This window comes from Oxyura jamaicensis, chromosome 5 (genome assembly GCF_011077185.1).
Source record: "Oxyura jamaicensis isolate SHBP4307 breed ruddy duck chromosome 5, BPBGC_Ojam_1.0, whole genome shotgun sequence".
Lineage (NCBI taxonomy): Eukaryota > Metazoa > Chordata > Aves > Anseriformes > Anatidae > Oxyura > Oxyura jamaicensis.
In genome coordinates this window covers 60,126,882-60,150,586 of record NC_048897.1, presented here as the reverse complement: position 1 = coordinate 60,150,586, position 23,705 = coordinate 60,126,882, and the positions used below count along the sequence as shown (strand labels likewise).

The 23,705-nt window shown below is 36.3% G+C and overlaps 1 long non-coding RNA gene across 1 annotated transcript in view; it reads left to right on the top strand.

The window, feature by feature from the left end:
• The first annotated feature begins 18,166 nt into the window (after positions 1-18,166).
• The window catches only part of LOC118168368, a 94,069-nt gene continuing 88,530 nt past the window's right edge, over positions 18,167-23,705 (top strand). The window contains exon 1 of the long non-coding RNA XR_004751514.1: positions 18,167-18,301. This is a non-coding gene — a long non-coding RNA (uncharacterized LOC118168368). The remainder of the gene's footprint in view (positions 18,302-23,705) is intronic.

The following is a 23,705-nucleotide window of genomic DNA, read 5'->3' as shown; positions in this document are numbered from 1 at the left end:
AGTTTCAGAAGCTGCAGAGTCTGAGGACAGAATGAACGTACTCTGTACGATCAATCAAAAAATGTAAATTTGTTCTACTTTGTTTTCACTGATATAACTCTGTAATAATACATTACATCCTATCATTTTCAATTCTTTACAATGCAGCAATTTACATCTGTTGTAACAAAACTTGTGGAAGGATTACGCCTCCTAATTTGATCTCCCTTTTTATTCGCTATGCACTGATAGGAGTTCTTATACAAGATATTTAATACTGGGGAGTCTCATTCAATCTATTAACTCCTGTCCACAGATTTTTACATCAATTAAAGAATAATCTTTTCTGTAGATTTGACTAGGTCATCAAATGTGTCTGGATTTTCTACTTTGATAGATAGGTGATGGTTATTAGCTCTTTAAGAGATGGCCCATTTAATTTTAAATTTTATATTAAAAACATTTAAACTTTTTTTTAACCATCTCACCATTTTTCAAAGTTCATCTTTTGATTCTGTAAGGGGAAAAAAAAAAAAAAAAAAAAAAAAAAAACTTTGTCTCATTGCAGTCTTGAAATGTTAAAATTGCAATCTTAAATCACCAAAGTAATATTGTGATTTTTTTTGATGTTCTAAGACTGCTTAGCCCATTGCAGATGAAATCATTTGTGTTTCTGCTCTGCACTGAGCTATACATATTTCCAGCTATTATAGAGAAATAGAGAACAACAATCTTAGTGATCACACTGTAGGTATGTGCTTTTTAAGGGTATTTTTTCTGTGCTACTCAAGACAATTATTGTTCTATAATTAGAAATCAGTCATTTCATATTATACAAACAGTGACTTATCAGGCTCTACAGGATAGATAACTAATATCAATAATTTCTCATTGGTTTCTGGATACTTCCCATCTGTATTTTAAGTGAGCTTTTGTTGTTCCTGTTAACAACAACAAAAACCTCAGCTGGATTCTGAGCTACTTAGTAACAATTGCCCAATTTTCATCCTCACATCCTTTCATTTCAAAATTGCTTGTGCAGGTGGTGGCTATACAGCTCTCCTCCTTTTTACACAACTGTAATGTGTGTGATCGTTATCTGGTTTTAGACCAGGCTACTTTGCAGGAATTGCACTAGCAGAAGTCTTTAATGATCAATACCTTGCTGATCCCTGCTAGCATCCCACAGAAGCATTCTTAGTGCCTGTTGTGGTAGGTCTGACTGACCTTTTGATGTAGTTGAACAGCCTATTCTTTGCAGCTTTTTTGGCATCAGTGTTCAAATACTTCATTTAGTTAAGTCTGAAGCAAGCGGGTGTGCAAATTAAATTGTAGGAATTTGCTTCCAAATTTGAAAAGCTATTTTTCCACAGTAGGTCAGTGTTCTGAGTCTCCTTTCTACTAATGTCTCTGTTCTTTCTCTTCTTCTAGTGTTTTTCAGTTGTATGTCAAAAAGCTCTCGCATTCCAAAACACTATTTTTTCATGACCTCCAGGAAAAGGACAGGACACGATGAATGTTTCCAGTTAGGAAATTATGTTCTGCTTTCAAGATAAATGAGTGAAATTACATCTGTATCCTCTATTAATATTTTGATGTGTACATTTCTACATAAGTCACTACTTCTGTTGTCAAGGAAATACTAAACCCCCATTTTTTTCTAGCGATGCACTCCAATCCTGACTCAGAACAAGCCTAATCAGCGTGGTGATTTCTCTTCTTGTTGTATTCTTTCTCATGAACGTGCAACGTGATTGACATCTGATATAAACACAGGACAGTTTCCAGGAGTTGGAAACCACATACTTTACAAAGTATATAGCATTTTTTAGATGGCTAGACACAGAGTTCCAAGGCAAAGCTATCCAACTTTTCAAACTAATTCCATATCTGAATCCCTCTTCATAGATGCTCATTCACAGGAATACCTTGCTTGTGCTCATGCATTTTTGCATGAAGACAAGATTGTTCATGTAATGTTGCTTGCTTGCATCACATTTGAGAATTCATCTTCTTTTGTTTTAAATGCTTTTGGTAACAAGTGATGATAGCAAGTGTGATGTGACCTGCCTTTCCTGTAATACCTTTAGGAGGAAGTATTCAAACAACTATGCAAAGAGAGACAGCTTGGTTGTCAGCCTTCTGTTTAGGAATAGGCCTTCTCCTTACAAAGTGCTTAAAAGTTTTCAAATGTCTAGCATTAGAAAAAGGTAATTCTTATCAGCAGTTCAGGCATCTTCCTTCCAGTAGAGGGCATTAATACCCGAACATACAAGTCTAAATTCTCTGGGAATACCGTTCCTAACAGGAGATAAAGGATGAGCATGGCAGCTTGTCTTTTGGTTTTTCAGGGTGGGAGAAAAAATAATCCTGTTATATTCATAACTATGTTTTCAGCTGCATCTTATCTCCTAAGGAACTGAAGAAACAATTATTTTTTTCAGCTACCCCCATTCAAAATGTGGAAAGCAATTTACAGCAAACACCAATAGTAAGCAAAAGAGAACATTTTGAGGACAGCTAACATTCAGGAGCTAGGAATATGGGGGAAAACCAGTGCTTGGTCTGTATATGAGCTCAGTGAAAATGTGACCTATGAAGAAACCTGTAAGGAAGATAGAGTGGACAACTGTAGAAATGCTAACTGACTCTGGGATCATTAAAGTGAAAGTGGTTCTTTACCAGATTAAAACAACCTATCCTACTTAGAATCAAAATAGTGTCATTAAGCATTTGAGGATCTGAGCACAATGATGCAACATAACCACAAAAACAAACAAACAAAAAAGCTTATGATGGCTAGCTGAGAACCTAGGGTGACAGACCTGAACAGTGATGGATGGGCCTGGGGTCCTGCCTTGGTCTCATGCTCTGGTAGTAACTGGTCTGGCTTCTTCCTAGCATATACTCTTCAAACTGCTGAGTCCTGTTTGCAGAGCTTTGCCATAAAGCTGTGGTGATACTCAACGGGAAGAAATAACTCGGTATAGTAAGTGTTCTGGGGAAGTGCTCACAGTGCTAGATGATGCTGATTCAATCCCTTACAGTCAAACAGCCTCTTCTTTCAGGGAGCAGGGAAAGGAAAAGATCAATGAGGATGGTACTAGTGATCAAATACTCTTTTTTTTTTTTTTTTTTTTTTAATGTCTAGGAGAGATCTGGGGATATTTTCCTGTAGGAATGTGTTTAGTTTATAGCCTTGTTTACTTATGCAAGTAAGTGACTGTATGATCTAACAACCTGAGTTGAATAGCCAGTCCTTTTGGTCTTTCACAGGCTATGAATACAGTAAGAGCACTCAACCCTTCTGAAGATATGCAAATGCAGGCATTTAAAAGATTTACATTCATCTTTCACAGGCCTCAGAAATATAAATATGAAATATCCAGAACCTTGTCACTTCAGTAATAATTAAGCTGATGGCCTATTATGTTCGATTGCAAATCAATATAGTATCTTTTGGTGCCACTTGAGTTCTTGAGGGTTGGCTTGGGGCCAGCACTAGTTATACAATTGAAGAGCTGCAGCTGCATCTAAAACTTCTCTGCCATTTCCATTCAGAAAGAATAGACTGGTAACAATGGTGGCCAGCCTCTTCATAGTAATTGTGTGCAAGTACACATTTTGAAATAGTGTTTTTGTTCAGCAGGTGCTGTTATTTTAGTTTAATTTGAATTTTGAAATATGGAGGAGAGAAGGGGCCTAATCTTAACAGCATCTAACCTACAGCTGTTCAGAACAGGACAGCAAACAGCATATGTTGCTTAGATGAAAATCATAATTGCTCATTCTTCCTGGCATATTAGCAGACCAGTGCTGAGCCTCTGAAATCATCTAGCATTTTCAGGCTTTTACTTTTCAAAGTGATCTACAATACTCTGGAAGAACAATTCTAGAACATCTGACTATAAGTTTTCCCACAAGCAGCTATGTGGTTTTACATCAGAAAGCACGGAATGATTAGATAGTTCACCAAGGCAGTGTCAGAAGTACTGACCTCTGGGATCATTATTGAATTGCAAAGTCTGTTAGCTCAGTCCACTCCAATAGCTGATGAAACACCTTGTATAACGATGATTTATTTGTCCGTTTGCCTCTTCTCCTTTAAACGGAAAGAAAGTCCATTGGGGCTTGAGGAGGACAGAAGGGTCACAAATTTTTGGAGCATGTACATTTCTCAAAATTTACTGTTTTTATCCAGTTTTATTTTTTTCTATGACTTGTTTGTTGTTTAAAATCTGAGTTAAACAACTTGTACTTCTCGGAAAAAAATCTCTGTAAATGTTAGAACACAAGACATACTAGAAAAGGCAAAAATAGAAAGACGTAAGAAGTGGGATTAGAGTCAGGGGTTAACATTTGAAGTCTTATCACAAGTCAGTCCCCAAAATCTGGCTAAAAACGTGATTAAAAAGGTGCTGACAGTGACTTACCATGAAAAGTCATAGATGTGAATTTTACACATTCTCAGTCATTTGACAAAACTTGTGTGGTCTACATTAAGGTATGATATTTAGCTCTTTGCATGGTCAGGCCTTAAGTGAGAATTTCACATTTGAAATTGGAACGCTTATTTAGATGCCTTAAACCTTATCCTTTTCCACATGTGTGCCTGTTTATGCTTGAGTCTTCTTAGTGGTCAGTACAGAATTAATAGTACTTAACTTCAGTAATACAATGCTTTGGTTCAAGCAAATTCATGAAAAAGCCTCAATAACCAACCCATGTATATAGAAGTATTTATTAATTTTGCTTTTGGATTTACAAAACAATGAATTTTTTTCACAACTAATATTCTGTCAAAGTCATCACATCATTTCTAGCTGTAATTTCATTTAGAGCAAGATCCTGAGGAGGAGAGAGACATCCACACATACTGCTGTGCTGCTAGTAAGCCCTATTGAAGATACTGGTTTTTGAACTAACCTCTGAGGGAAACATGAAATAATGCACCTGCAAATTCAACATGTAAATAAAACCAAAGAATAAGGTTTATTCATGACATATTTCCCTGGAAAGCCAGAGATTTAATTGTTGACAATATTAAAGGGGTAAAAAAAAGTATGGTACGTGTGAAATGCACTGTCTGGTTTTGACAAAATAACTCCTTTTCAAAATGAGGTGCTTTTTTCTTAGCGCTTTCCAAAGGAAGATAGAAAGTGAAATATAGTGAATTATGCACAGGATATTTTTTTTCATGCAGCTTCTGGGAAGGCTGACTAGGTGAGGTGCTCTGTTAGGTTTGCTTCTCATGAATAAACAACTACTTGAGATACAGTCAATGGCAGTCTTTGCTGCAAGGCCAGGAAGTGGTGGAATGTAAGACCCAGAGGGAAGTGATGAAGGTAAGTAGCAGAATAAAAACCCTGTATTTCACCAGTGCTTCAGCTTATATGAGGAACAGAAATGTGAGGTCCCATGCAAGGCTGTTCTTCAGGGCAGAGAATTTGGTTGATCGTCAGGAGTAACCACCTCAAAGCACATTAATGGCCTGTTCCTGTGGACAGGAAAATGAGCAGGTGTGGCAGAAGGCCAGCTTAATTGAACAGTCAGCTCCTGAGCAGGCTGAAATGTAAAAAGGAAGCGTATGAGAGGTGAAAGCAGAGAGAGATGGTGAAAGAGAAACCTGCCTGCAGACTTGGGGATGTAATTATGAAAGCCAAGACTTAGGCTTAATTTCAAAAACTGGCAAGAAAAAAGATTTGAGAAACAATAGGCTGGTTAAACTGGAAAATAACACCAGAAGTCTTTATGGAAGCTAAGCACAAGAAAGACAAGGAGGTGTTTGGTAACAGTCTATAGGCTTATCAGGGGGTAAGTCATTTCTGACCAACCTTGCTGCCTTCTCTGAGATGATGATTAAATCTGCAGAAAATCAGGAGAGAACTGTGCATCACTTACTATGGCTTTATCTATTTTTTATTTATCTACTATGGTTTTATTTATTTTTTAAGTTTTTGACGTGTTTTTGCATGGTTTCCTTATAGCCATATTTGAGAGACATGGACTGCTGTGGATTGGTGGGGTAAAATGTTAGTGGGCAGCAGTTCAGTCTTAATTGGTGCTGGTTCTGAGTAGCTTTCATCTGGGCTGATAATAGGACCTCATGCTTTTTAGTAACCTCATCAGTGATCTGCACAGCCAGCTGGAATGTATTCTTGTCAAGTTCATGGCTGACCTGAAATTAAAGGGAGTGATTGCTATGATGAAGCTCTCTAAATGCTGCCGTTCAGAGGAACCTTACCAGGCTGGAGAAATGGGCTGACAAAAGTCTTACTGAAATTTGAAAAAGGCAAATTGAAGTCTTCTATCTGGGGCAGAACAACCCCATGTATCAGTAAAGGCCATGAGCCTCTGAAGTTAGCTCTGCTTGCAGATGACCTCCAGCGTTCCAATTCAGCCTTGTTTTTCCTATTATGTAGGCAAACTGGAAATTCAGGCCAGTCTTTATAGGTCATTAAAAATTGATATCTTGATATCTTCTCCTTGGTTATCAAAGGAGGTATTTGGCCTTCAACTTGATATGTCAAGCTGTTGTGATCTAGAACAGTTTGTAGTAATCTTTCTAAGGATGCTGGTCTACTCTATATTTAATGAGGGGGCAGAAGCTTTACCCCTTCATCTCCAAAGTGACGTATTGTGGTTGCATTGTGTTAGTCAGCCCCATACAAAACGTAGGAAAAGCTGGAACAAGTTGAATTGTCCTTAACGTTTCAAAATAATAGTGGCATCCAGAAGTGGCAGATGTTTCTTGTTTGTTTGTTATTTTTAATGGGATTAACCTTACCATATCCTATATAATTCCAACAGGTACTTTAAAATGGCAGTGATAATCAAAGGAAATTTTTTGTATCTGTGTTTCTCTTACTTTCTTGGTCAAAGAATATCTTTCTGTATTGTTTGGTACTTCTGACTGTTCAAGAGTTTTTCTAACACTTTATGGGACAATGTTTTGGGAGCTTAAAATTTTAAAAAGTTTTGATTTGCCTCTTCATCTGCAGTTCAGCATATTGGCTGTCTGCTTCAGGTTGAATGCATTTGAGGGTATCAGCTAAAAGTTTAACTCTGTTCAAGAAAAAGACAATTTTAAAAAGAAAACAAAAAGTTTCAATAGCATTAAAATTTTCTATTGGTCTTTCCTATTAATCAACATATTTTAGTACTGCACGTTTCTATCTTTGAGTGGTTTACTCTTTAATTGTAGTACCTGAATCTAGGTTTTCCTCTGTATATTCAGGAACTGAAGGTAAAGAGGGTTAATCATCAATGATGCTACATGTTGCAGTGTACAAATGTTGTTAGAGGATTAATGTACGAGGCAGACCTGGAAATCCAAAATAAGGTCACAAGCTTGACAATCTTCCCATTGGGTATTTGCATAAATTTTACTGTTCTGAAACCACTTAGAATGTGTGTTGGATGTGATTGAATTGAGCAACAGTAATAAGCACCACTGCTTTGTAATTGCTCTCTCAGTAACAGTTATGTCTTACAGAGAAGAAGCAGGGAATTAAAAATAACTAAATAATATATTAATCCTTGAATTATCTTGCAGAGCAAAACACTAAGCTTTTTAAAAGAAATCTGTTTCATTCTGAGTAGGGTATGGAATGTAAAGTGAGACATGAAAAAAGAATGAGTAAGGAGATTAAGTGCAGAAACTAGATACATAGATAAAACAGACTGGAAGTTCATACAGTGGGCCTTGACTTGTATTTACTCTTCTTGAGTGGGGGTTAGTAAAGTATTTTGCATTCCTCAAATGTATTTTGGCAGGTTGACAGCAGAGCTGACTGTCTGAAGCCAGTATGTTATGAAGGCTTACGTGGACTGTAGCTAGCTACTTTAGAATGAGCACAGAAGAATCCTTCTTTGTGCAAAAAGGTGTTTGAGATCTCTAGTTTGTCTATGGGCTGCCCAATGAACAGTAGTAGGTGCTTCTGTAGGTTCCTGTAGTCAGAGGTTGGAGAGGGTTAGGTTGTTTGTTTTTGTTTCCCACTCCTCTCAGTCTGAATAATAATAGAAACTGGACCACAAAATCTTAATCATATTGTCCAGAGTAACATGTACAAAGAAATACTATAATTACTTTGATATTCCCTATTCAGTTCTGGATGTTCTTGTAGTTCATTAGAACTGTCCAGACAATGTGATAGCATAGTTCTAATTTTTGCTATTTCATGACGTGAGCCTGGATCTCATTACACTTCCCTCTCCACTGCTGTTAAGGATTGCACTGAAAAAGTTTCCCAGTGTTCCCACATTTAATATTTCTTTTCCGTTAGAGAAATCACCACAAGCTGTGTTGGGTAAACCTTTGATGGCAATAATAGTCCTTCAAAGAACAGAGCTATACTGTGGAGAACAGAGGATATTTTGAAAGAAAGTTAGACCATGCATCAACTTTAAAAATATTTTCATCAATCATTCTAGGACAACAAAACAAATGAGTTGTGTGTTATTTCAGCCAGCAAGTTAGAAGCAGGAGACTGAAGATAGCCAATAAATTTAATCATCAATGAGACTGCTTGTTGATGACAGTATTTTTGGTAGAAACTAGATCAGCCAATATTTTACAGAATTCTTTTTCATACTAAAAGCGATTCTACTCCTCTGTTCCTTCCTCTTTTTCTCTTTTGCTAGCAGGTCTCCAGCTGGCCTGGGAGGCTTATCACCTCTATCTGGTTATTAACAGTCCATTTGCTTAAGTACCTATCATAATTACTTTCTGTAGTTCCTCTGAGAGACACTTCATTTAAAGAACTCTAGGAAAAGTTCTGGTCTGACTGATGACCACACAGTCACATATCTGCCACCTGCTAGCATCTCTTAAGCCAAAATATGTTCGTGGGGAGAGATCCTGTGCTGTTCTGTGTTTTAAAGGCTTTGTTTCCCAGCTTTCTCTTTACATTCCCTAGTCTCCTTCCAAACTGCCTTCTTTCTGGCTTTAGCTCTTTACTGAGTAGCAGCACTGTGTTCCAGTACAAGCTGCTGTTCTGAACTTTGTAGGTATGACACTGTGCAACACGTACAGATTGGAGGGATGGCATGAACTGAATTTAGAGGAATTGGGATCAGAACAGACAAAAGAATGCAGTGAGTAAAGGTCCTCAGTGCTTCCTGAGTCATCTTGAGGACAAAAGATCACAAAATGGCTGTAGTGTGTAACACAAATATGAAGAATGATGTAAGATGTTCTGATTGTTTGAGGTATTTATGCTAGCTTGTAGAAGCTGTGTTCCTCTGCAGGAAACACAGGCATCTGGCTTCACCTTGGCATGGTCATAGATTCATTAAGGTTGGAACAGACCTCCAAGACCATCTAGTCCAATCATCACCGTACTGCCAATATCACCCACTAAACCATGTCCTTAAGCAGCATGTCCAACCTTTCCTTGAACAACCCCCGGGATGGTGACTCCACCCTGCCCTGGGCAACCTGTTCCAATGCCTGCCTCCTCTTTCTGAGAAGAAATGTCTCCTAATTTCCAACCTAAACCTCCTCTGGCACAACTTGGGGCCATTTCCTATAGTCCTATCACTAGTTACCTGCTAGGAGATTCTGACCCCCAGCTCCCCACACCTTCCTTTCAGGGAGTTGTAGAGAGCAATAAAGTCTCCCTGAGCCTCCTCTTCTCCAGACTAAATATCCCCAGTTCCCTCAGCTGCTCCTCATAGGACCTTCACCAGCCTTGTAGCCCTTCTCTGGAAATGCTTGAGAACCTTGATGCCTTTCTTAAGGTGAGGAGCCCCAAACTGAAAACAATACTCAATATGCAGCCTGAGCGTGTGTAATACTAAGCCCATCAAAGTCAATAGAAAGAGTCAGCGTACTTGGGTACAAATACTTTATTTTGGACTTAATTTCATTTTTTTCCTGTGTTCCTAAGAACAAAACAAAATTATGTCAGGATTAATAGATTCACTCTAAGAATTCTGAATGCAATTCAACTGCTGTTTTCTATAGGAAAGCAGATGTTTATCCACCAGATGTGACTATAATGACTGTAGCTATTAAAAGAAAAAAGCGCACACTCATTATGCTCAGGTTAGCTGACATGTAGCATTGCAAACGTTCTTGTTCAGTCATTCTAATGCACCACAATGTAAGCACAATAGATTTCTGTCTTGTGGCCAGCAGAGCTATGCCTCCTTATTTGTATTGTAAATGTTTCAGTCAAATTAATGTATTGAAAACAAGTTTTGGAACTATGGATAAGGCAATAACACACATCAGAGTTGACAAGTGCCATAAAAATGGCCTTTGGTGGGTCATTATATAATTTGTACCTATTTTGTAAGTTTTTCTTGTTGGTTCCAGAAATAGGAGCTTATACTAAAGACTGACAGAAGTTGAACTGGAGAGGTGTGAACAACATTACTATGGCAACACTAAATATTGTGTATGTGAAGAGGCAGGTGAGACCCCTGTGGATCATCAAAAGCCAACCTGGCTATTATAAGGAATGGTAATTGGTTAAATTATTAAGCATTCTATTGCTTATCCCACAGTAACTAAATGGCCTTGCAGTTACTGTATAATTACTGAATGACTGATGGTCTGTTTTCTTCTTTGTGATTTTGTAGAGTCTAATTTGTCATGATAACAAAAAGTCTAAAGCTTTCTTACCAATCACAAGTCCTGTAAGGTGCTGAATGCTTTTGATTCATTGATAAATAATGAAGTTGGCACACTGAGTTTCTTTGGGGATTGGTCACCAATGTTGCAAGGTATTCATGTGGCAGCAGGAAACTGTTTAAGGTACTAATCTGAGATTTAAGGTCTATTTATGCTGTTTGTTAAACCCAACAGAGCCTGGGTTTGTGCTCTATAACTTATCACGTATTCAGATTAGTAAAGCTCTGATTATAGCTTTTACCTGCATAAGCCCCAGGGTGAGTGGTAACTTCGTCCACTTCATTCAGCTCAGTTCTACTCTTTGAACAGCTGCTGAGCTGCAGCCAAGAGTCACGTTTGAGAGATGCTCTTAATTGCTTCTGAGCCATTAGGTGCCACTTCTCTGAAATCAAAGCCAAATGCACATATCTCCTTTTCTTCATTGCTGAAGTGGCAAATTCACATCACATCTGGGAAAGGGATGCTGTTAGCTATTGCCTCCCATAGGCATAAGGGAGGAGTGCAGTCCTGTGCTTTTGCTTAGTTTTGGCTACGAAGTTGCAGCTAGCAGCTATGACTTCCCCTTTGAGACCAGAGCTATAGATTACCTCCTCCCCTCCATTATAGTGAAGTAAACTGCAGTATGAGCTGAGAAATATTTTCTTAACTCAATGTTAGCAGAATTGGATTCCCAGTAATGGAAAAAGAGAATTTTGCACTCTTAACTCGAAGTTCTCTTGTTAGCTACTGCCTTGCTTAAACTACAGACAGTGAAGTCTGACTTGAAACACAATGGGGCAATAGATTTGTTAGGTTACATCTTCTGGATCAAGCTAGTTTTGATCTCTATTATAAACACAGACAATCTCTATTATAAACACAGAAATATGGATCCACTCTCAGGTTTGCCTACTAACTTAACAGATGCATTTGAATAAGTCTCCTTCTGTTTCCATACTCTATCTGTTAATCTTACATATAGCATTTTCTTTTGCCACCCTTTGTCTAGCTAGTCTGTTTAAAATTAGTGATGTGAGTGGGAGGGTTGTGGGTTCTCCTGTATTTCTGAAAGACTTGGTCACTAGACTGTCTACTTGGGTCCCCTGGGTAGTATCAGAATATGTTGGATTTTGGTACAGAGCAGACAGCTCATTCTGCTAGTCTGTTTTATACTGTATTTGATGCTCTTTACACTTGATTATAGTAACCACACATGGGGAGGGTGCTGGACACAGTTATGTAAAACAAGAATTGAGTCAGATATGCCAATTGACTGAAACAGTGGAACCACTGATCTTTTAGGACTTACCATCTCCTGAATATAAGTGTTGATCATAGCCCTCTTTCGTGCCTTCATAGTTGAGGGTGGGGTTTGGGGATTTGTATTTTAGAAGATCTGGCAGGTTACAGTGATAGTGGTAGGAGGGGTTTTGAACCTCTCATAAAGAAGAGGGATGTGCCTAGTAATTATTTAAGGACTGCAACTGGCAGTAAGGACTCAGGTTAAGAAAGCTTGGGGTTACAGAGCATGGACTCATTATTCAACAGTGCCACACTATGACTGTGTTTAGATAGCAAGATTCAAATAACTTATTTTAACATTTTTTTTGCAGCCTTGTTCATTTTGGGGCTGTGATGTACATCAACTCTTAACTTTAGCCTTTAGTCTGCAATATAAGCAAGCTTAGGATTACAAAGTGCAGATCGTGGCCGATTTCAGGCAAATGCACTCTCACAAGTTCAGGGTGGCTAGCTATTGTTCTGTCTTCTGGAACCTTAGTGTTTTCCAATTGGACCTGTAGTTGAATTTTAGAAGACACTGTATCACTTCTGTTTATTTTTCATGTATCTGCAGGTGTCTCTTTTGTATTTAACTCTCTCTTAGATGTCTTAATCTTCCTCATTTTTTTGTTGGCTAGGGTTTTAGAGAGAAAGCATTGTTTCTTTATTAGAAAAATATTTCCATTTTTCCCTAGCCCGGTATTCATAGACTTAAATATTTCATTTTTAATTTGGGGGAGCATTTGGTTGGACAGGCTGAAGCACTGACATGAGATGTGTGTGGTGCTGTGGTGCATATCCCTCTTCCTGCCAGAGTTTAACTTTGCAACTCCCATGTGAGTATCCTAAGTATCTGCTTATAAAGGAGGAATATGTTCTGTTCCCATGAAATAATTAAATATTCACTGGACTGAAAAGGTAAACAAGAAGGAACTTTATGACCCAGTGGGTGGGATATTAGTGTGTAGACAGGTGGGTGAATCTCTAGCTGCTGCTTCGGTGAATATTTAATATAAAGTACTTGGATATTTTGGAGAGTAGGTACTGCAACCCCATGGTGCTTCTGCCTCTACAATATTACTGTCCTAACCAGTGGACAGTTCTTTCTTTCACCTATTATTATTGCAAACTGGAAATCAGAAATTTAAATATCATGTAAACTGTACCTTCATAGTCTGAGCAGTCTGCAGTGACTTGTACTATAAGGCTACCTTCTCCGAGATAGAGCTGTAATTGTTTGACGTAGACACCCTGTTTCCGATGTTCTGAGGAAGTATTCACCACACTGTTTTGTTCAGGTACAAACAGTTAATACTCTGTGTATACTTTACAAAACCACGGACAGTCTCTGAGAATGCCAACGTAGTAGAGCCCACAAACCAAGCAGCCAGATGAATATCCATTTGGTGAATTCTTACAAGACCTAGACATCACAGCCACAGCATAGGCAGCATAACCATGCTCAGTAGCAGGCTTTATTTAGAGCCACAATGGTGGCATTATAGGGACTTTTGACCCCGCAGGCACTTGGCAACAGTTGACAGGAATTAAATGGCCTAGGATTTAGGCACTGGGGTGTCAACTCGATAGCCAAATCTAATTTTGGATCTAGCTTTTTTCTTTTTAATATTTATGCACTAGGTCTAGTTCTGAATTAGGCTGATGAATTTAGATGAGTTGTTAATCTGTCTTAAAAATGTTTTGGACTTCTTCTTAAAAAATAAAAAAGCTAGAACCACAAAGAATAAAAGAAGATGAAAAGCAATAACTGAAATTTAGCCTGAATTTAACTGAAAAATTGTCATCAAGTTGTGTTTTGTCATGGTAGGCTTTTTTAAAAGAACAAACACAAATAGATGTAACTAAATAATTGTGTTTCTGTTAAACCTGTTTCAGACTTGCCTCAAGGGTACCTGACAAAAAAGGTTATAACAAAACCAAGAAATTAGAGACGGCTGACGTGTTTAGGGGATGCCAGTGAAGAACCCCATTTTAAAGATGTAAATTAACTATGATGCATTAAAATTGTGATTACAAGTTTAAAAAAATGAGCCAAATCCACTGTGCATCAATTGCACTCTTCTTACAGCTCCTTGGAGCAACTCTTCCGAAAGAGGGGAAGCAGAAAGGAGTTACCATCCCGTTTCTACTCTGAAAGAAAAAATTTGGAAAATGTTAAAATGTTAATTCAATGGAAGCAGAAATATTTTGGAGATTTCTATAGGAATGAGAAAACAAATGCATAACTGTATTAAGCAAATACTTACTTTAAAAAGTTCTAATATTCTTCCTTCATAGAAGGATATATTTATACAGGCTCAAGTTCACTAGAGATCTTAACAGCATCCAACAGTGTTTTCAAGTCAATCAACAAAGCTGATCAAATTCAATACACAGCTGTAAGCTAATAATGTAGATTTCAAATGCAAACAGGTTAAAAAAGGCACAGCAAGAAGACACACCAAATCCATGAGCTTCATCTGTCCCTCCGTTTCTGGATGTTTGATGTATTGAATGAGAAATATGTTTTCTACTCCCCATACTGATTACATGCAGATGTAATAAAGACATTTCTAGTGCTTCAGGCACATCTGTCATGATATCATGTGATATGATATCAATGGAAGAAGAAAGTATCAAATGACTGAAGTAATTATGCTTCAATATTACAGGACAGAATATATATGCTCATGATGGGGCACGGTTTCAGGGAGTACAGAAGCATCTGAATTAAATTCTTGATGTAGAAATGTTTTGAAGAGAGTATGTTCTGAAATAGAAAAAGCATCTGCTGACCTGTCTGAAGTCAGAGACTGCAATATGGCCTCTATTAGTAAACATAAGAAGTTATCATGGAGTTAAATGCTATAATAACAAAGTAAAATATGTATAATAGAATCTTTTGTCTTCAACATAAAAATACAATGCTAATGATGCTGGAGTTTAGTATTAACAAAAATTTTTTATATAATAATACAAATCAAGATTTCTCAAACTGTTTTTAAATATTTTAAATACATTTATTAGCTATCACTATTGTTATATTTTGTAAATTACTCCAAAGATAATCCTGAAAAGTTAATGTTTTTCACCTTCAGAAGTTCAAAATACATTCCCTTCTCAGGATTTGTCAGTCTAACAAATAAGTAATCAGTTGTATTATATTTTATAATTTGCAGGCAAAACCTCCAATGAAATTCTGCAAAATGTTTTTTGATTAGGGTTTGGGGGCTGGGTGTGTTCTTTTTTGTTTTGTTTTCCTGAACATATTTGTGGTAGGGAGATGTGGAAGGTCTTGTTCACAGATTTGTACTTTTTTTTTTTAAAAAAAAAAGAAAAGGCTAGTTTTTTTTTTTACCGTGTGTCAATATTGTTCACTGTGGACGGTGAAAATCAAAAGATCAGATTTTCCAGAGCTATTCATTTGAAGTTTCCTTTCCATCCACACTCTAGACTTCCAGAATGTTAAGAGTATTGATTAAACATCTGGTATTTTGGTAGGTTTCCCATATCTTTAAAAGAACAGCTCTCAAATGATCCGGAGACTGCAACAATGTGCTGTTGCTCATTTTAGAGTAATTGAACATATTCTGTGCAGAGGGGGTGGGGCAAAAAACTTACAGGAAGTTTTTGTTGTTACTGTTTTTTTCAATATCGTGTTCTATAAGTGTGTGTGTGTGTGTATATATATATAGTATTTCATATATATATATATATATGAAATACTCCGAGGGCATCTTTTTTTTTTTTTTTAAGGCATTTGCTATGCCCAGAAGAGAAAGACTTCTTGGTCTTCTGAGGAAATGACAACAATAATCAAAAATATGTCTGTAACTTTCTACCGTTATCTAAGAAATCCCATAAAGCACTATGTTCATGACTGTCTAATCATTCTTCTGTCTCCAAGAGCAGCCAAGAGTAGAATCCTACAAAAAAAAAAAAAAAAGGGATCAGTGATCAAGGAACAACCTTAGCCAGGAGTACTGCCTGACCTATTAATACTCCGTGAACTTGTTAAATCCATTTTTGAATGTTTGTTCTTTTGAACTCCACAACATCAGATAGCAATGAGTTTCACACTGTGATTATAGACTGCATGGAAAAGCGTTCTGACTTAATTTAAATCTGCTATCCCCGTTATTTCTTGGGGGTGTTCCTTCATTCCTGTGTTTTGTAAAATAGAAAATAATTGCTTCCTCCTCATGTGCTCCACATAATTCATGTTTCTGTAGACCTCGATCATCAGCTATCTCTTTTTCCAAACTAAGAAATCCTGCATATACTTTCCTGGTATGGAAACTTTTAATTTTTCTTGTTGACAACCTGTGATGTAAATATTTGTATAAACTAAAAATACAAAATAGTAGGCAACAGGTGAAAGCAAAAACCGTCTGGAATTCTGCACCATGAGTGGACTGGGGTATGTTGCTAGCGCAGTGAAATTCTTTTTCTGGTTAAAATAACGGCAGGTTTCAGTGGGGCCGGTTCTCACTCTGGAACTATATAAGACATTTCAGTTTTCAGCTTTGCAAATCAGGTAAAACTTGGGGAATATTTAAATTGCTGATGTGCTACTGCAGCTTTCTTGTCGTCGCTCGTTTATATGTTGTATCTCATGGTCTGTACTGTAGATAGTTGTTTGAATTAGATGACGCAACCTAAGCAAGAACCACCAAAGAAGCACAAATGGAATTATCTGTCTGGTTTTATTGTGAGAGGAGGAAAGTTTTCTTCAGAAATTAATCTAAAGCCTGAAGGTTTGTTTGATTGTTTGTTTGTTTTTAATATATTCAAATAAATTATAAGCTTATTACCACAGTAATATGTTCTCAAGATGGAAAGGAAAAGATTCGCCTCTGCACAAACTCCCCCTCCCCTTGTATGTTTATCAGTGCAGCCATTTAGATTGCTTTCCTGACTGTTAAATATGTAACTTTATTATGGACTGTTAAATATGTAACTTTATTATGGATTTAAGTCACCATCACAATGCTCTTCAGCTGCCTGTAAAGTCTGAGGGCTGAATGGATTTCCGAACTGATATCTCATACTCATAAGTTCCAGGACTCAACTTTTAATTCAAGATTTCTCAAAATTTAATCATTCAACTGTCAGGATAGAGGTCACGAAGTAGTCAAGACAGGTCAGATATGTGAGCGGTATTGCTTCAGGTACAAACTTTCTTTTCTTTTTGGCCAAAGTAGCTGAATAGCCAGGAATGGAAGCTATTTTCAAGGTGAGCGGTGAATGTATGGAGCTCACATTAGGACTTAGTTATTGACTAGGTTTTTTGGTGGTGTTTCTTTTTTCTGTTTCGTTTGACACAATGAAATGTGATATAAAGAGAAAACAAAGGCTTGAAAAAAACCTTGTAACACTAGGGTAATTGTTATATCACTAGTTATATAACTAGTGCTGCTTATGGGGTGAGGAAGACCAGCTGTATTAATAAAATCTAGTTTAAAATATTAAATATGTTAATTTTCCAAAATTATATTTTTGTTGAAATCAGTGTTGTCCGGGAATGTCTGTTTTGCCAATATTTGTAGTGTGGAAAATAAAAAATAAAATGCATATGGAAAATATATTTTTTTTTGTCTTAGTGTTTTTGATAATGATGGTGAAGCAATAACTTTTATTCTCAGGAAAATGCATCTTTTTGATTTTACACTTTGAATTTCCTCTCACTGTGCCTATCTTTTAAAATGCATATCTCTAACATTATATCACTATATCCATTACCATTGTAATTATTTAATAAATGAACTGTAGTTGCAAATGGAGTGGCAACATTGTCGCTTGGGTAGGGTGCCTTGCTGGGTTCATAAAGAATGGATATTAAGGGACACACAAATTTTCCAGGAAGACAGGTGTGTCTTTTTAAAGTATGTTTACTCCTTCTTTGTATAAAATTATACATGATTTTGAATTCTGCTTAAAGATTGAGAACCATGGGTTTTATCAGAAGGATTACACGTATTCCTTATGTTCTAATGCAGCTACCCATTTCTGGTATGCTGCACTTAGCTCACTACAAAACCCAGTGATAACCTGTAGGTAGTAACAGCATGAAATCAAAATGTGATCTACTTTGAAGAAGATGCTGGTAAAACGTTGGTAATGTGTGTGTGGTGAGATGAGCATACATTTTAAAGAAAGATGAATTGTGTCTGACAGAATTTAGCAGTAGTAGCACTGCAAAGATTGCTCAGCTTGAGTAATCATTTCAGACTCTTTTCAAGGTTGGTTCTAAAGCTCATTAATTTTTTTTTCCATTGTTCCCAGGAGTTTTGGATCAAGCTCTTACTGAAAAGCGGCTGAAAACAAGATTTTGGGGATAGCAGAGAACTTCAGCAGAGCTTTGATTTTTTGCCTGTTTAATTCCAACTCAGTTGTCTCTTCTGGATCCTGAATTCAGAAAAGGTAAGAGAAAATTAGTGTGGCTCAGCCTAATATAGAAAGTGGTTAAGGCAGTTAGAGAAATGTGGATTATTACTGCTACCAGTGGACTGTTCTCTTGTTCTTTCAATTTCACTCCAAGAACTAAATGGATCATTCAAAATCTGGCTAGCTACCAAGGACACAATCAAACATCTGTGCACCAGATGCATAGAGCATTATGTCCAGCTGTGTTACTGCAGCTACATCTGCAGAACACTGCATATGTCAATTGCCCTGGCCAGCAGGCTTTGGGAACACTATCTACAGGAATTAAAGCTTGCAGCAGAAGTAAGACAAGAGGGTGTTTTACTTTAAGTTTTTAATGTCTTTTTTTTTTCTTTCTCTCTATATTTCTTTGCAAGTTTTGATTGCAAGTTTGAATTAATGGAGGGAAATGGTATATGATTTTTGCCAGTGGAGACCTCGCTTCAAGTTGTAATAAGGTTTTATAAATAAATAAATTAATATCACCCTGTATTTCAAAGTTGTACTTTTATCTTAGAAAATAGTATGATGGAAGTATTCAGGAAAGTATTCTTTTCTTCCTTTGGAGCTAGTGGAAACTGGTATGTTAGCTGAGGAACTCTGAAAGGGCATTTATTCCAGAGGTCACTAAAGCAAACTTACAGAAGAATTTGAGAATTCATTTAATTTGCTGAAGCAAAGAGTGTTTATCAGTGGGGTATGCCATAGACTTTTCCACCAGATATTCAGAAACATATTCAGACTGCCTTCCTACTTAAAGTAACAATGCTGTTTCATTTATTGCATATTTCCATCATTTTCTTTTATATTCTCCTGAGGAATCTGTTGCAATTGTCATAAAAGTGTTAGGGGGAAATATATATATGTAGGTCTTCTATCTTCCCTTCCTATCAGTATAACTGTGCCTTGATAAGGAGAGCAATGGCAAGTTAACAAAATGAAATAATAACATTTCCTGTTCAAAAAGGAACAGAAGCAGCATTTGATGGAGATAGATTAATAACAGTGGCTACTCTTTTGAGCTGGCAATATTCCTAGCAGTTTTTAGGAAGGTTTTTTTCAACTATATTTATAATTCTTAGGAAAAAAAAAAAAATCGAAGTGCTAATTTCACACTACTGAATACATAAAACCCCTTTTTCCTACTGGTAAGCTTGCATGTCTAAACTTAGTTGGTATATTTTTAATTTAAAATGTCTCTTGTATTTCTAAGTGTAGAGCTACTACTGGAACAGTTCCCAATTCACTTTTTTTTTGTTTACAAGGAAAAAACCAACAGTACTTTAACATTAAAAAGTTATTGATCTGCCTTTTCAGTTTTAAGTTGCTGAATCATTGTATTACAGAATTTCTTTATCTTCAATAACTACTTGTGTTCAATACACTGGGTTCAAACTTGAGGCTTTATTGAACACAATAATGCGTTTTCAGAATTTGACCACATGCAAATATGTTGCAAATTTAAAACAATTATTATTTGTGGATCATTTTATACAGAGAAAATGCATTGAAACAGGTTTAATCAAAATCTTATAAAGTAATGACACAATGTTATGAAAAAAGCACAGAGATTTGCAAAGAAAAAATATCATAAAATCAAGATGTTTCACTTGTCTACTGGTACCAAACCAATTGTACAGCTGCAAATACTAATTGCTGATTACATCTTACATAAAATCCCCTTAAGCTTTAATTTAGTACTTTTGCTGTTTATTTTTCAACCATCTTCCTCTGTTTTCTACTCTTTCAGTAGTAATTTTAGTAGGATTTGAGACCCATCTTGCCCTGCATATTTGCCTTTTCTGACACTGTCAAGAACAGAAGAACCTCATGGTAGCAGGAGACATAAACAAGATAAAACTCATTCATTTTCTTTGACTCAAATCATAGACAATGTTATCTGGGCTCTGAACTTAGTTTGTTTCCAGATAATAATGGGAAACAACATGAAACATTTTTGTTTCCATTCCAGGCCTCTTAGTAGCAGATATTTCTTATTAGAAGAAATGTTGTCAAGCCTGGTGGTTTATTTGATGTTTTTGTTTGTTTGTTTTGTTTGTTTCCCCTCTCTAACTTAATGGACGTTTTTTCTCCTACAATGAATGTCCAACTCTTTTAGTTAGTTGCAGCTTTGTGTACTAAGCTTTCTGGAACTAGAATATAGGATACAAATTCTGGTTCACACGGGTTTGCTGATGAGGTTAAAATTCCTTAAACATTAATAATATGTTAGAATCAGCACCATTACTATGATCTATAACAAAAATAAATAGTTGTTTGATTATTTTTGGTTAAATTTGTATAAACTTGTTAAGGTTAGGGAGAAGAGAAGCTGATAGTGTTAGTCATAGCATTATCACATTTTTATTTTTTACAGTAGTAAAAAATTAACTTTTGTATTTTACTTTTAAATGATACTCCAAAAATTCTCATTCTCTACTGATTTAAAACTTACTCCATGTCGTATGCAAAACACATCTGAGATAAAAATACTCCAGTAAAAATGTGGGAGTACAGAATTTTGTTCCAGTTTTCACTAAGGTTCCAAGCTACCTGTACACTTCCAGAATACTTCTGTATTGCTTTAAAGTTTTTTTCGCTGTATTTTTGAAGTAGCCGTATCAGTCACACTTGCCTTTTGTTTAGAGTATTTTGTCTCCTCCCTCCATTGCCTTTTGAGTTGTTCTGGAAAGAAAAGAGACTGGAACTGTGCGAAAATCTTCCTTTATTGTTGATGAATGTTGTTCTTTTGATATGATAGATGTCTAGGACCTGTGCACTTCTGAGCTGAAACTCAAAACGTATTTGTAAAACTCTGTTATTAATGTTCAGCCTTGTCAGATATGCAAGGAGTGCTCAAGAGTTGAAATAATAGATGGACAGGTTAGGATAAACAGAGGAAATAAGGATGAGATAGAGGGTTACAGAAAATAATTACAAATTCTTGATGTTCTGAAAATAAAAATAGTGTCTTTCAAAAAATGTTTTAAAACACCTGGAAAGAACAGGGAAGAAAAAAAATACTTCTGACAGCTGCAGTGAATATTCAAGATCATAAGGAGCATAAACAATGCTAGGTACAGCTGGAAGAGAGATGGTAAGACAAAAAGTATAAAAAGCTCTTACCATGGATTGTAAAGTTGACAAAAGAAAGCCTGAAACAGTTAACCGATCAGAGGAGGTTGTAATTACAGTATTATTGTTCTCTATTTTATATTAAGAACTATTCTCAGTGCTTTGAAAAAAAATTCTTGCTTATTCAGAACTTTAGCAGATCTAATATTTGTGTGATAGTACATAACAGATGTTAGAATTTTTTCTGTGTGACTCCATAATTGTGATAACAAAAAAAGTATCTTGGAAGCAAAACAGAACTTCTATAAATAATTTTGATTAATTTGTGTTAAAATAGTCAGGAGTAGTAAATCTTAGCCTGTGATTTGCTCTGCTAGTACAGCCTTGCCTGGAATTTCAGGTAGGTAATTTTTGTTACTATCAAAATCTTACAAAATCGGTCACACAGAAACAGAAATAGGTAAAGGTGTCTTCAAGTGGTGTCTTCAAATGTTATTCTTTTTATCACCTTGTGCTGTAGAAGTGTAGGGTTTTATTCCCAACCTTTTGAAACCTAAGAGTGATCTACTACTTAGTACAAGTACTTTAGAGCTGCTACAAGTCTTTGTTGATACATGAAGTGCTAACCAGTTTCCTACAAGAAATTGTTATGAGCTTGACTAACCTTACAGAATGATCATGAACAGTCTCCAGACTGTTTGCTTCCATTTTTATGCAGCAGCTTTGTCAGGCCACCTAGAACAGCTGTAGCTGACTTGTTTCCCTCTTCACCTACTTTCCTTTTGGAACACAAATGTTACCAACTTCTAAACTACCAAGGTTTAGTCTGTCCTTGAAGGATTCTGCAACAATGATTTTTCTCAGGTCAATGACATCTCACAACCCTATTAATGGCCATAGTGGTAAAACTTTCTAACCCAAAATTACTTGTAGATGGAATATAAATCTTTTTCAGAATTTTATAACAGTTTTAAATTATCCATTGTATGGATAGTGCCATTTGTGTAGTGAAGGCCAGGTGACACTTCCCTCATAGACAGATAGAAATAGGGAATGGCAAAGAATCGTGCTTTCCCCTAAGGTATTATAAGATTTATTTATTTTTTTTATTATTATTATTTTTTTGTGAACTTGCATGATGAGGAATTTTCTACCCAAGAATCTTACTTATCCATTTCTTATAAATAGTAGTCTGTTGTTTAGGAAGTGAGCTTATCTTGTGGTACTGTACATTCTCTATTTTCTGTATCCGTGAATATTCTGTGCCGTGTTTTTTCATAATCATCTTGTTAAGACTGCGAAGTGATTCTTGTCATTCCTTTAACATCATTTTCAGTCTTTCAGTTCACATATAAAGTGTATATCCCTAAAGGAGGAGTCATTACTCTGAGATACAACATGGTGATTATTTAAATTATTATTATTTTTTCCACAGCTAGGAAATTTCTGGATCATCTGGGTTCAAAACTTTGTAATGACTCCATGCTTTTTGTATACTGGTACACCATTGTCATTTACCTATTATTTCCTCTGAGATAGAATTCTTGCTGAGGGTTGAATTTGAAACCAAAGATCATAGACACCTTCTGGTCCTTGCATTTTTTTTAAAGACTTTTATTACCATATCTCATACTTCCCTTTCCCCTTTACTGTGAGGCTAAGTTTTAGAGATTTGTATCTCATAAGGTAAATCTAGTGTAAATGAGGACAGAATTATCTGTAGATGTTGATAGTCAACATCTTCTAAAATAAAATCTTAAATTCTAAGTAAAAATACTACAGTAATATTTCTCTTATTTTTAAATTTCCAGCTGTAGAACTGTTAGTCAGGTCACCAAGCCATGAATAATGGCTCCATCCTTGTATCTTGTTCATAGCATCAGGCACGTTTTATTTCCTTCCTCCCCTATTCTTAAAATTTGAGCCCTGAAAACATTAAACAGTATTGTGTTATATGCCAGTGTCAAAGGACAGTGTAAGCAACACGTAGTGCAATTACTATAATCATTCATCTACAGGACACGCAACTGAATGTAGTGGGGTTATGCAAATGTTTCAAGCTAGGGTGTTTTTTCTGGCCTGTTTTTGAAGGTAGTCATTCTGCACGGGTTTCTAATAGGGTTTCATTTTCATACTAAGCAACTTGCTTTTGTAGCATTCCATATAGTGTTTTATATAATAACTGTTAGAGTTCACTTACCAGAAGTTCTTTGCATCTAATACATTAGTGTCATCCTGCTGTAAGCATGGGAGTTCTATTTTTAACCTGTGGTACATGTTCCTCCTTGTCTTTGCTGCTTTTATTTTTTGTTATGCCATAGCACTG